Genomic DNA, 12,182 nt, shown 5'->3' with positions numbered 1-12,182 from the left:
CTAGAGGTCAGCTGAAAAATATATACAAAAACTTGCTTAAAAAAAAAAAGCTGACAAAACTTCAGTCTGTAATTAAGAAACAATGCTGCATGAAGTACTGTGTTTCACCAAGAAATACTGGACCCCAATTCTGAAGCATTTAATGATTTCAAAGTCTGGGATATGCCATGGAAGAGCCTCATGATGTTTCTAGTTCTATAGCCTTAAGTCATTATTCTGTCATATGAGTGATATTAACCAGACTGACTTAATCTTCTTTGAGGCAACACAACCGCCACTCTGGAACTAAGCATTTTCATTCTCATTTTGTTTATGTTTTGTGTGTGTGAAATGGCTGAACTATGGTGGGAAAGGAAAAGAAAAGAGGGATTTTTGTTTGGTTTTCTTTGACCAGCTTCTAGTTCAGCTTCCAAGTGTTGTTAATATCTAATGTACTCTCCAAGGCCTTCTGTGTATTATAATCTCTAATCATCTGTGCTACAGTTTTCACAGAAGTGCTAAAACCATTTTACCACCACTTCCCTGGCAAGACTGTTCAGAGACTCTTTCAAAGAATGAAACTTTTCATGAACTACAAATCCAAGACATTTGTGAGGCGTTTAAAATCTTGGCATTTAAATGACTGTGTTAAGTCCAAAAGTAATTTTCGGATCTGCAGTATATAAAACCAGTCCTCTAGCTCCTTGTAAATATCAGAATAGAAAGAGGACTGTGAAAATTCAATTGTCTGTATCATAATTAATGGAAGAAAGTGCATTGATATTAGGGGCTATTAAACAGGTTTACGAAGGAGTAAAGATGTCCACATTTAAGTTTTTTTCTTCCAAAATTGTAGGCAAAATTAAAAATTGGTCTTTCTTACAAAAAATGTGTATGTTTGTGGATATTCTTTTAAAAATAAAAATATCAACTCTAAAATAAAAAATATTCAGTTCAGGACTAATGTAACACCACATATTATTTTTTACCTGTTTTCTATACCAAAATTTTAAAGTTCACAATCTGCAAAGGAGAAAAGTGGAGGAAAGGAAGGTATGAAGCTTGTTGAAGTGAAATAGTGCAAAATGGAAATTTCACAGATTTTTTTTTCTTATTTCCTCATGAGGAAGACCAGTACAATCAGACCTTAAGGAAAAAAACATAAATGTATCTGTTGGGGGCTTTTGTATGCTGGTTTGTTTTATTTTGTTTTGTTTTATTTTAATCTTTTAAGGAACCAGCCTTAATTATCAGGTTAGATCTTGATCTGGAGCTTTCGTTGTTTTTCAACTGACTCCCTTTCCCCCACCTTTCTTTTAAATATGAAAAATAGAGATGGAATAAATTTCTGCTTTCCCTTGACAGTAAGAGAAGTCTTGACTAATATAACTCTACCCAGGGAAAATGAGTGTATATGACAGCAGGGCTAAGGCATACCTGTTTTTATTAGGCAGAGATATGGCATGGGAAGAATGCATGCAAGCAAAGTCCAGCACAAGGCTGTCACTCCAGCTTTGGGTGGAGCAAACATACTTTTACCTTAGTGAATTTAGAAAAATATCAACAAAGCCTTTGCTTTTCAAATCCCATGAATATATCTCAATCTGGGGCACTGTGTAAATGCCAGAGAAATCTCATTCTTGACATTTGATTGATGCCAGATAAGAGGTCTGTGCCCCTTCTTTACCAAGGTTTCTGTGAGAATCAGACAGATTGATCTCAATCATACTCATGCAGGCAGTGAAGTTAATGCTAAAATAACAGTAAGTCCCCAGGGGAAGAGGGAAGTTTCTGAATGCTTATGAATTAATTTGGGGGTCTGGACTTGGCAGGTGTGAAGAGTTTGACAGCTAATGGCTTTGGGAATTCATTCTGAGACGGTTTCTAAATCTTGTGCTGTATTCACATGCTGTGACAATAAATCATTACATATATATTTAGCACCTGTTGTGTGCACACACAACATATTTTTTCCCCTAACACTGCAGGTATGGGGAGCACTTGTGTGGTTATACTTTGCACTTTACTGAGGGGAGGAGAGGAGCTCAGTGAATTTGCTCTTGCTCAGGAGCCTGTGGCAGAGCAGGAGTCTGAGCCCAGTTCCCACACCCCAATTTGGTGGTGTAGTCACAAGTGTAGTGCACTCACTCCTCTGTAGATATTTTCCATGCCTTGCACGTACAGTGGGAGTAAATCTGAAAGTCTGAATGTTGTAGTTATGCAAGGCAAGATCATCGAGAAAGGAGTATTTTTGCCTGCACCTGGTTTGATGGATGTGGCTTCATGACTCTCAGACTGCTGTACAGGTGTCAGCAGACAGCTCAAAGTGCATCAATTTGGAGGCCCGCACACCTGCTCACTTGACAACTGCCTCAGAGATCCAGTGAGTCTTGGCACTTTTTCTTTGCTCTTCTTCCACAGACGAGAGGTGTGAGAGACCTGACAGTAAAGAATGAAGCAGCCTTTTTCCTTGGCAGTGAAATGTGAGCAGTTGTGTTAATTTACAGATGTTAAAATCCCTTGCTGTTAATTTTGTTTGGGAAGAAAATTATGAAAGATCCTGTGTTTCCTAGAGGCCATAAACCACATTGCCAGAGAAGAAAGTTGTCCAAAGCAGACAATGATAATAATAATTTAGATACTGATATCAATTTTTATCTGTCTTGTGCTTTGCAGGCTTCTGTCTGAGAAAGTTTCTTAAATCTAACAAGATTTCAGAAGAGCAATAGCAATTTAAATTGTGAAGTAGTATCATGACAGCTCTAGAGGCAGCTCTTACTCCTATCAAAAACACGGCAGGATATTAATCATTCTTTCAAACTAGAGCTGAGTACTTCAGACCACTGGTATTAACCTCCAAAGGGTGAATGATGACAGTTGTTTTCTCAGTTTCCATTCCTCATCTCCACTGCAGCCCTCTCTCCTCTAAAACACCATATTAGAGAGGTCAGTTGTAAACATGTCACAAGCTTATCATAACACCACATTACATCATTACACGTGACATTTCAGAGCATGAACACATCTCAATGTACCATACAAGAGTCTCATGAGACCCATAGAGGCTTTACCTTGCTAATTTCTCTTGTTTTTATAGATTTTTTTCAGCAGCCTGAAATAGTAGATCGCTTCGGTGAAATACATGCCTGAAATATTTTGGATTTTAATTAGCCCCAGATCTTTGTCTGTATGCAGCATTTGTAGTTTTCTACTGGGGCACCTTTCCATGGGAAGAAGCACCTGTTGGGTCCGTGTGTGGAACCCAGAATGAGCGCAACCCACCAATGGGCAGAGGCCTTTCTAACTACTGTCTGTCCACAAAACTGAAGACGAAGACTTTGAGTGCCTATGTTATGTTTTTGTATCTGTCTAAAGTAGAGGCTACGTGATCCCTCACAAGGAGGTTTGAGCATACTCTGAGCTAACTGGAAGCCATCTGACAAACCAGCGTGGCACCAGGACTAAACTAGCATGTCCTGCTCTCAGCTGAGATTTATTTGCTTGGGCTTGGTGCCCTGCTAACCACAGCTGTGGGTTTCTTGTCAGCTTAGAACTACAAGCAGAACAAGCTCAAGTCTCTCTAGCTGTAGGGTTTTAGTGCTTATGAACAGTGCCAGCACTAGAAATTTGAATGTTTCTACTTTCTGTCCTCAAAACAAACCACAAGGTGAGTTGCATGCCTTCCCATTTACAGCCCCTCCATCAGGAAGCCCAGAGTGTCTTTTAGTCTTTGTAATCTTTGTGTTGTTCTAAGAAAGTCATCCTTTATGCCATTAAGTATTCTTTTCCTTTGCAATCCTTTTGTAGTTGAAGAGATAGGGATTTTTCTAGCTCATTAAAAAGAAAAGCAAACAAACAACAGAACTATAGAAGATTAAGAAGGACTAGCTGAGGAGAGACTTGGAAACTCATGAGGAAGAAACAGATGTTTCTTGGAAATGTCTTCAAATTATTTAATCTAGGTCTCTGATCTGGATGCTGGCTCTGTTTTAAGAATATCTCGTTGGGAATTTTCCCTGTGAAAACATATTGCTGGAAAATGGCTATTTGTTAAAACTAAGCCCTGCATTTAGCAAACTATGAAGGGCCTTGGGCACAACGGTCCTTCTCTGGCTTCTGGTTCAATCCATTCTGAATGAAGCTGGGTGGAAAACTTTAACAATGGTCAGCACTGGCCTACTGTGAGGAGGCTATCACAGCTTTTGGCATACGTCTTCTTCGTTTATCATCTTCGTGCTGTTTGGTTTTGTAGTTACAGGCTCTGTGGGTGATAGATTCATGACATTTGAGAGTATGGGGTTATGCTGCCTGCTGAAGAGTTAAGTGAGTTCTGTTCTCCCCTTTTTCACTTTGCACCTTTTCACACTCAGATACCTGCTACTGTTGAAATGGGTAAATTTCAAACTTGTAACAGATAAATTTGAGTGACAATCTGGGATGTTTTTCCCAGCAAAATTTGAGATGAGAGCTCAACAGTTCTTTCTTTCCATTCAGAATTGCTCAAGTGTTTGACTAAGCTTCCTAACTTTGAACAAGGTGGGAGTATTGAAAGAATAACCAGTTATGCTTTTTTTTTTCTGATTTTAGCTTGAAGTAGGTATAAGAAGAGCATATGAAAATGGAAATTGGTTCACAAAAATGTTTCCACAAAAAAATCTCTGTTTTCATTTGGTTTTCTTTTTTTTTTTCAGATATTTCATTGATGTGCTTTCAAGGCATGCAAGTTTTTCATTTTACATGAACTGCTATCATTTACAGACATCTCTGAAATTGCAAAAAGCACTCCAAAATTTATTGACCTTATTGCTAAGGGGATGTTCAGATAATTTTTCTAGGTCGCAAAAAAAGCAGACAAAAGTTCCTGTTTTCCACTTCTCTGTAAAGTCATGGAATCCCTTGGATTTGCTTGGGGCAGGATCTAGTCCTGAATCTAGAGGTACAGTATGAGTTGTGTGGTACTTGGGCACCTTTGCACACCGGATCAGTGAGAGAGGGCAACTGAGAATGTTGGATGCTGTCTGATACCTCTGTGTTGGTGCCCTTCTTGCTATTTTAGAGGAAATATTCCTGTGGCATATTGGAGGGTAGTGGAACAACCCTCCTTAGCTGTAGGGGGGTAGCTATTTCCCAGAATGAGACAAGTTTGCCTTTGAGCAAATGCACATTGTTTATTATGGGGAGAGCCATTTTATTTGGCTTGCAGGTTTTGTGCTGGTAGCCAGTATCTCATGCTACTGGAATAGGATGGCATTTGGAAGATCATGTTTTCTGCTTGTAAAGATGGTATAATAACTTTGCAATGAATGTCTCTGAAATTTCTAACACCTGTTTTTGGAATCCTATAGAGAAAATGATGAATGTGTTTTATTGTTCATGCTTCAGGGGAAGAGATGGGGACTCTCATACCAGTAGGGGAAAAGCTTACCAAGGGATGAGAAAATGGTTCCATTGTCTATGAAACAATGAAAATGTGTCTTGTAACAATGCAAGGTTTTCCAGGAAAACCAACAATTACAAAACAACATATTTGCACTCTTCTGCTTCTTCTGGACAGATACCTTACATTTTGAATGTCTTTCATTAAAACTGATGGAAAAGTGATAATAATTTTTTTTTAAGTCTAGAGGCAGTTTTCTAAATTCTTTGTTTTCTAGATGATTTTTACATTACTCAGCCATGGGAAATATTTTGATGGGGAGGATGGAGAGAAGGAAAGGAGGCAGTTCCTCATTTTTACTTCTATGACTTTTGTTTTTGTTCCTGTTGTTGCAGTGGGTCATATGAACAGGCCACTCATTTGTCTCCTTTGAAAGAATTTACCAAGCTGTTGACATTTGCTGAATTCGGAATACCCTCTGCTCCACTGTAGTTGCCTCTGCAGCAATGGAAGATGATACAACAAATAATTTATTACTTCAAATGAGTTATAGAATCATAGGTTTGTGTTGAAAGGGACCTTAAAGATTGTCTAGTTCCAACTCCCATCTGAATGAAGGAAGGAAGCAAATAAGCAGCTAGAATTGGCTTTGTTTCTTTATTATTAATTATTTTCTACTGATCAAGAAAACCATTAAGGGGATCATGACCTGGGTATTAGACAGAGGACAGAATCAGCAACATGTACCAGAGATGAACTGATAACCAAGTTCTTCACAGTCTGCTCAGATGTGATTCCTTCTTCTACACCATTTTTCCTCCCTTTCCTAGTTCGACCATGCTCCCTGGTCAAGACAGAGCTTGGAAAAAAAAAAAAAGAAATCCTAAGATTGATTTAGAAATGCGTAAGCCGTAAGGAAAACATTCATTAAAGTGTGGTGCCAGCAGCCTTGTCCCTCCTCACAGTGCTGAGACAGTTGCGGGGCCGGGATCGTGGCCCTTAGCTTTGTCTTGTAATCCTTGCAATCCCATCATGTGTCAATGCTCTCATGATGTGAGTGAAGATAATTAAAAGTGACTGGGTGAGAAAAGTTCCATCTTTGTGGAAAAACTGCAGCACACAAAATTTGGTTTTCTTTGTTCCCCACTGGAACAAAAGAGACATTCAAAACTGCTCCTAGGGGAAAACCCTGAATTAGCCTAATCTGGGTTTGAAAACCCTTAATGAGTTTAAGCCAGGCCTTGAATCTGTGTTTTCTTCACTAAAGAAGGTCCTGATACTCTGTTGGTTTCGGTAGCAGAGGGTGGTCTTGCTCCATCTTAAAGAATGATGATTTCTGGATTTTGCCGCTGTGAATATGCTCCTTTATACAGAAAGAATTTTTATAATTTTTTTTTATCAAGAGATGTTTGACCTCTCTCAAGACATTACTCAAGACAGTTTAAATTAATAAAGAACAAAATGCATGCCAAACTTGCTCAATAGTTTCTTTGTGCTGGAAGTAACTGTCAAATGTCTAATAATTGACCAAACCCATATGAAGCACTATGTAACAAGGTCAGGGTAATGGATGTACATGAACTCGGGAGATGTTTTTTCCATCTACCTTCCCCTTTGATCACAGGTGTGTTCTGTCATTCCACTCTAGTAACCAAACAGATTAGCTCCTAAAATGAAAAATGGCTTGAAATTTGATATGTGACGCAGTGTCCAGGCCAAAATGAAAGGAGGAGGGAGAGAAGGAGTTATAAATTATGCTGTCTTCATATTGTGACACTGGCGGCATAATTTTCTACAAAGGAGATAATCTTTCCTCATTATTCAGCTGGCCAATGAGGTGCACAGTTTTTGCCAGAAGCAGGAAAAGTCCCTATAAAGAATGTGTCAAGTTATAGTTTGCCAAATTAAAGAGCAGCAGAAAGAAAAATGTCTGCTATCTTGATATCTGCAATATGGTCGCAGCTGGGTCACCTCTGTAGGCAAAGAATCTGTATTTGTGAATATTGAATGTGGTAAATGAGTTGGCTAAATGACTTTGAGAAGATGTGTTGTCCTGAATTATCTGTTATAAAGTTGTAACTGATCATAGGTTTGTGTTTTATCACATGCATAAAAATAGATATTACAGTATTCTTATCAAATGTGCAGGAGTGATGGGTATGGAGAATGCTGACTGCAATTAATTACATGAGCTCTGCTACTCTCCACTGGTTGGCTTGGTTGTTGTTGCGGGTTGTTTTTTATTTCCTGAAGTAGAGATGCCTATGATTAGCCTGCATCTTTTGCTTTCAGAAAAGAAAGGCTCTGAAGTCTATGCTCACTGCTGTGGCTCTTTTAATTGTGAATGTATGCAGTGGTTGATATTAAAGTAAGCAAGCATTGCTGGAAATCTAAAGGAAACTTCTTAAAGCCCAGTATTTGTTTCAAGAGCTAAAATATCCTGGTTGAGATTGTTGTCAAATTAATTTTGAAAACATTTCTAGATGTCATTTGTAATGCTTTTCAAAGTGGAATTTGTTAGGTGGAGTAATTTTGAGATAATGGATAAATGAAAGAAGATCCAGCGTATGAAAAGATGACAAAACACTCTCTTATTTGTCTGTGTTTTGTGGATTGGCATTGGGGGCTAAATTATAGCATGCACTGTAAATCTCAAGGCAAACACTGGGATCAGTGTGATTTACTTAGCTGCAAACTGTCAAACTCTCCCACCTTTATAACAGTACAGGCTTTGCATATTCAAAGAAACCAGCGAGCTGCAATTCACTGTTTGCAGCAAGCAATGGTAAATCAATTTTTCAGCAAGACCAGTACATAAATCAGTGAACAGTATATTCCTTTGAGACTCTCAAAACTGCACAGGAAAGCCACTCTAAATCCAGATTAACTGCGATCCTGATTTATGGTTGAATCAAACAGCCAAAATCTATTTTCAGTGATCTGAAATATTAGATTCATTCAACTTAGGTGACAATCTTATGGCTTTCCACTGGTGCTGTTTATTCATTTTTCTGCAGATATATAGGAGCTCAAAGTATGCTTTGCTCTGTGTGTGCATATGTATGTTCTACATTTGTAGAAGGTTACTGACATTTGATTGAAATATGCAATAACCTGCCTGTTACTGTGGAGACGCTGCATGAGTGCTCTTTTCCTTCCCTTCATCCTTTTGCTGTGTTTTGTACCTGTTGTTTACTGTAGTCCGTGCTTGAACACTGAAGCTGGAACCCTTACAAAAGAAGCAGGTGACCCAGGTCTTTCAACTGGACTAATGGAACAGCACCATTGCAGTCAGCAAACTTTGTTTCGCCTCATTGGCGTGGCTTTCAATACCACGTGTATTGTTACTGCTACATGCCCTGCCTGGCTGGCTGTCATGACTGACTGGTTCATCATCCTGTGCTTCCTGCTGATCACTTAGTGGAGAGCTGCACTGGAGCTGCATCAGGACTGAAAACAATGTAAACTGGGTGGAGGCAAACTAAAAAGAAAAATACTTTGTGAGCATCTCTCATGAATGAAAATACGCAGGTGGTCAATGGCTGGTTGTAGTCAAAGATGTGGATGTGGTTGTAGAGTTTCAACTGGAGTAAAATTATTTTTACATTAATAATATGAATGTGAGTGAGATTTTAAAGAGGGGAGAAAAATAAGTTAGTCTGCCTTTAGCTGGACAGCTGTAGTGAACTCCCTTACTTTTCAGGGATCAAACCACTGAAAATATAACTTTGGAACACCACATGCTAGATATTCCTAAGTACTATGTTAAATACTCTTATTCACGATTGTTCAGCTCTCAGCTTCTCTGAGCTGCAGAAGTGGGGGATGAGCATGGCCACGTGGCTTTCTATCAGCCAGGAGGTGAGCAGGCATCTGTCTTTGCCCTTGGTTGGAAGTAGTGTGCAGTGGAAATGCACTGCAGCAGCCTGGCCCAAGGCACCTCCTCTGCAGGTAATTCATATAGCAGTGGCCTTACTGCTGATGTTTTTCAGGACAGGAGTATCAAGAGGTGATGCTTATTATGCATTGCCTGACAGGAACTGACTGTATACAAACAAAAGCATCTCTGTTAAAGAAAGAATTTAAAAAATCTGAAAGTCAAAAGCAAATATTTGTTCATGGTACACAAAGTTATCAATAACTATATACACATACTGAGGACAAAGCACAGTATAATGGTTTGTTCTTGACAGTAGAAATTCACCTGTTTGGATTATGCATAAAACGAATCAACAATCTAAGGAATTATAGAAGCAGTGTATCTCCAAACTTTGGATAGATAGCTTTTGCCAAGATTGCAAAGGTAAGACTAGCCATAAATTACAGTGCAAGCAGATTTGAGTATATTATATATGAGAAAGTTATTAACTTTTAACTGAACAGGCTTATCTCCTTCCACAGAAGACTAATCAAAACATTTCAAGACTTTTGTGAGCAGAAGAAAAATGTGTTTTTTCTACATACTTCTAGCTAGACTTGTAGTTAGCTTGTCTTTTAATTTATTCCAGAATATTTTTGTTACTATTTAGCAAAAATACATGTTTATGTTTGACCTGGAACTGGTATGTGGCTCTGCTTTATTAACTAGAAATTCTGATTTGGGACTTTGCCACCTTAATACCTGCTTAAGTAGACTTGGGCTGCAGATTGAATTCCCCATCTAAACCCACAGTCTCCATCTCCCAGGGCTGTTCTTTTTTGGAGGTAACCTCTGTACCTGGCATGTCTATACCTTTCTTGATCCTCAAAAACCTAAATATATCTCATCTCTCTGTTCTTTTGTAATTTCTCATTTCCCCAGGTTTTGGTTTATTCTTAGCTGCCAAGGTTTTGCTTTTCCTCAGGAAGGGAAGGGGGAAGCTTTCTGACCCTGCTTTTTAATAGATATAATCACTATTTTTTTCTGAGAAGAAGGGTGCAAGATGGTAAATCCAATTTACTAAGGGATATCACTACAAAGTCTACAGTACAGGCTGACTTCTTTCATCAGGGCCAGACCTTGCTCTAGAGGTTGTCAGTAGGAAGAAAGAGCAGTTCCTCCTGGGCGAGGCACCTAGAAACAGCAGGCTGAGTTTTTTCTTGGTATTTTCAATTTCAGTGTTATCCAACTTAGAGCTGCCTAAGTCTAGGTGAGGCATTCACAAGGCAGTTTGAGTGTCCTTTGTTATCACATCTCAGTTTTGAGGGGATGATTTCTGTCCTGCTGATGTGATGCTGGACACAGGGTTTAATCCCTTTTCATTTTCTTATAAAATGTCTCCTTGCATTCACTTGTACTGTGCACTAAATTCTGGTCTGTGGGGCTGGAGTAAAGACCCAGAAACATTTGACTCTTCCCCTTCATTTCCTTCCATCCTTTTATTTCCTTGCCCTGTTAGAAACTGTCCCTCGTTCCTGGATGAAGGCAGGTGGGAAGAAAATGATGGGAAAAGCCTGGAACTAGGCAGAGGTAAAAAAAAATTAGATACCCCTACCCAGGAGTGAATGAGACTTCAGAGAGTATAAACAGCTTGTGTTTTGAAGATCTCTTCTACCCAAACCTGCTCAGTTGTCACCTGCACAATTTATTGGAAATACCGTTCCTCATGTTCGAATTAATCTTTGAAATTGCTTTCCTGTGTACTTTTTCTACTTCTGCCATATTCTCTATGACTTGACACCTTGACAATTTGTTTGTTTGTTTGTTTTATTTGGATCTCGCAGAGGGATGGGCTATCTTTGTTGTGAAGCCAAAATGTAAATATCTGGCTACTACTTTGATTTCTCGGCTTAGAGTGCTGGACCAGGGTAGGAGAGGATGCAGTGTATATGCCACATTTATTTTGAACCATCTAAAGAAGTTTTAAAGTATGGATCACAGATATAAGCCAGACATATGTGGAGAAATATGAGTACAGCGGGTTAAGAATTAAGCTCTTGATTTTCTTCTTGACCTACAATTATATTTAGTATTTACCTAGAATATAAAACCCAGCACTTTTCTGCTGCCTTGTTCTAACATATGTAAAATCTTACACCATGAATGCAAAATTCTTGTTTTATGTGCATTGGACATTGAACTGGCTGCAATACAAATGCCCTATCACTGCCACCTATGAATGAACACCAGCACCATATGCACATGTCAGAGTCACTGTTTGTTCAGACGTGTAGTGGGAGAAATAAGCATGATTAGGCAAACTGGTGCTTTTCAAACTGTTGAGTTGGAAGGTGTCTAACAGGATTAGAAAGCTCATTGAGGAGCTTGGTATAACCTTTGAAAATTCGGGCCAGCCTTGGAAGCTGGCAAGTGTGCCTAGACTATTTACAGTGCTGGGTGTTTAACTTTGTCAGAACAAAGAGAGAGGCAGTCTGAATAAATGTGATGCTCCCTTGCTACTGTAACTTGGAAAATAATTTAGGGTTTGCTGTAAAATCTTTCATAGTCCCCTGCTACTGAATGCCAAAATCTTCAAAGGACAGTCTAGTAGGATCATACGAGGTTTTTAAAGGAGCTTAATTATATGATATCCAGATAAACCTCTAGCAGGATTTCCAGGAAGCTTAGGTATCAAATTTCCATTGGAATACATTAGAATAAGAGGGATCTGGATTCATTTTGGAAGAATTTCTTCTTCACTTACTTGATTCTGTGGTATTAGTAAGGGGAGAGTTTGGTACCCTCATAGTGCTGAATTCTGCACAAATGCAAGAGAAAGGAGTCCTTCTTTGCCAATGCAGTAATCAGAAGAGGCAGGGAATGGGTGAAGGAGGGCACAAAATAGAAAGCAGACTTCCCAGGTAGTGTATGATGCTCCAGTGGAGTCTGGTTCACTTCTCTAATACC

The 12,182-nt window shown here is 39.0% G+C and overlaps 1 long non-coding RNA gene across 1 annotated transcript in view; it reads left to right on the top strand.

The window, feature by feature from the left end:
• LOC125318534 overlaps positions 1 to 4,431 on the top strand; it is a 45,613-nt gene extending 41,182 nt beyond the window's left edge. The window contains exon 3 of the long non-coding RNA XR_007200412.1: positions 4,238 to 4,431. This is a non-coding gene — a long non-coding RNA (uncharacterized LOC125318534). The remainder of the gene's footprint in view (positions 1 to 4,237) is intronic.
• Positions 4,432 to 12,182: the final 7,751 nt, after the last annotated feature.

This window comes from Corvus hawaiiensis, chromosome 30 (genome assembly GCF_020740725.1).
Source record: "Corvus hawaiiensis isolate bCorHaw1 chromosome 30, bCorHaw1.pri.cur, whole genome shotgun sequence".
NCBI lineage: Eukaryota > Metazoa > Chordata > Aves > Passeriformes > Corvidae > Corvus > Corvus hawaiiensis.
Note: the sequence above shows the minus strand (reverse complement) of the source record. Positions and strands in the feature narration are given on the sequence as shown.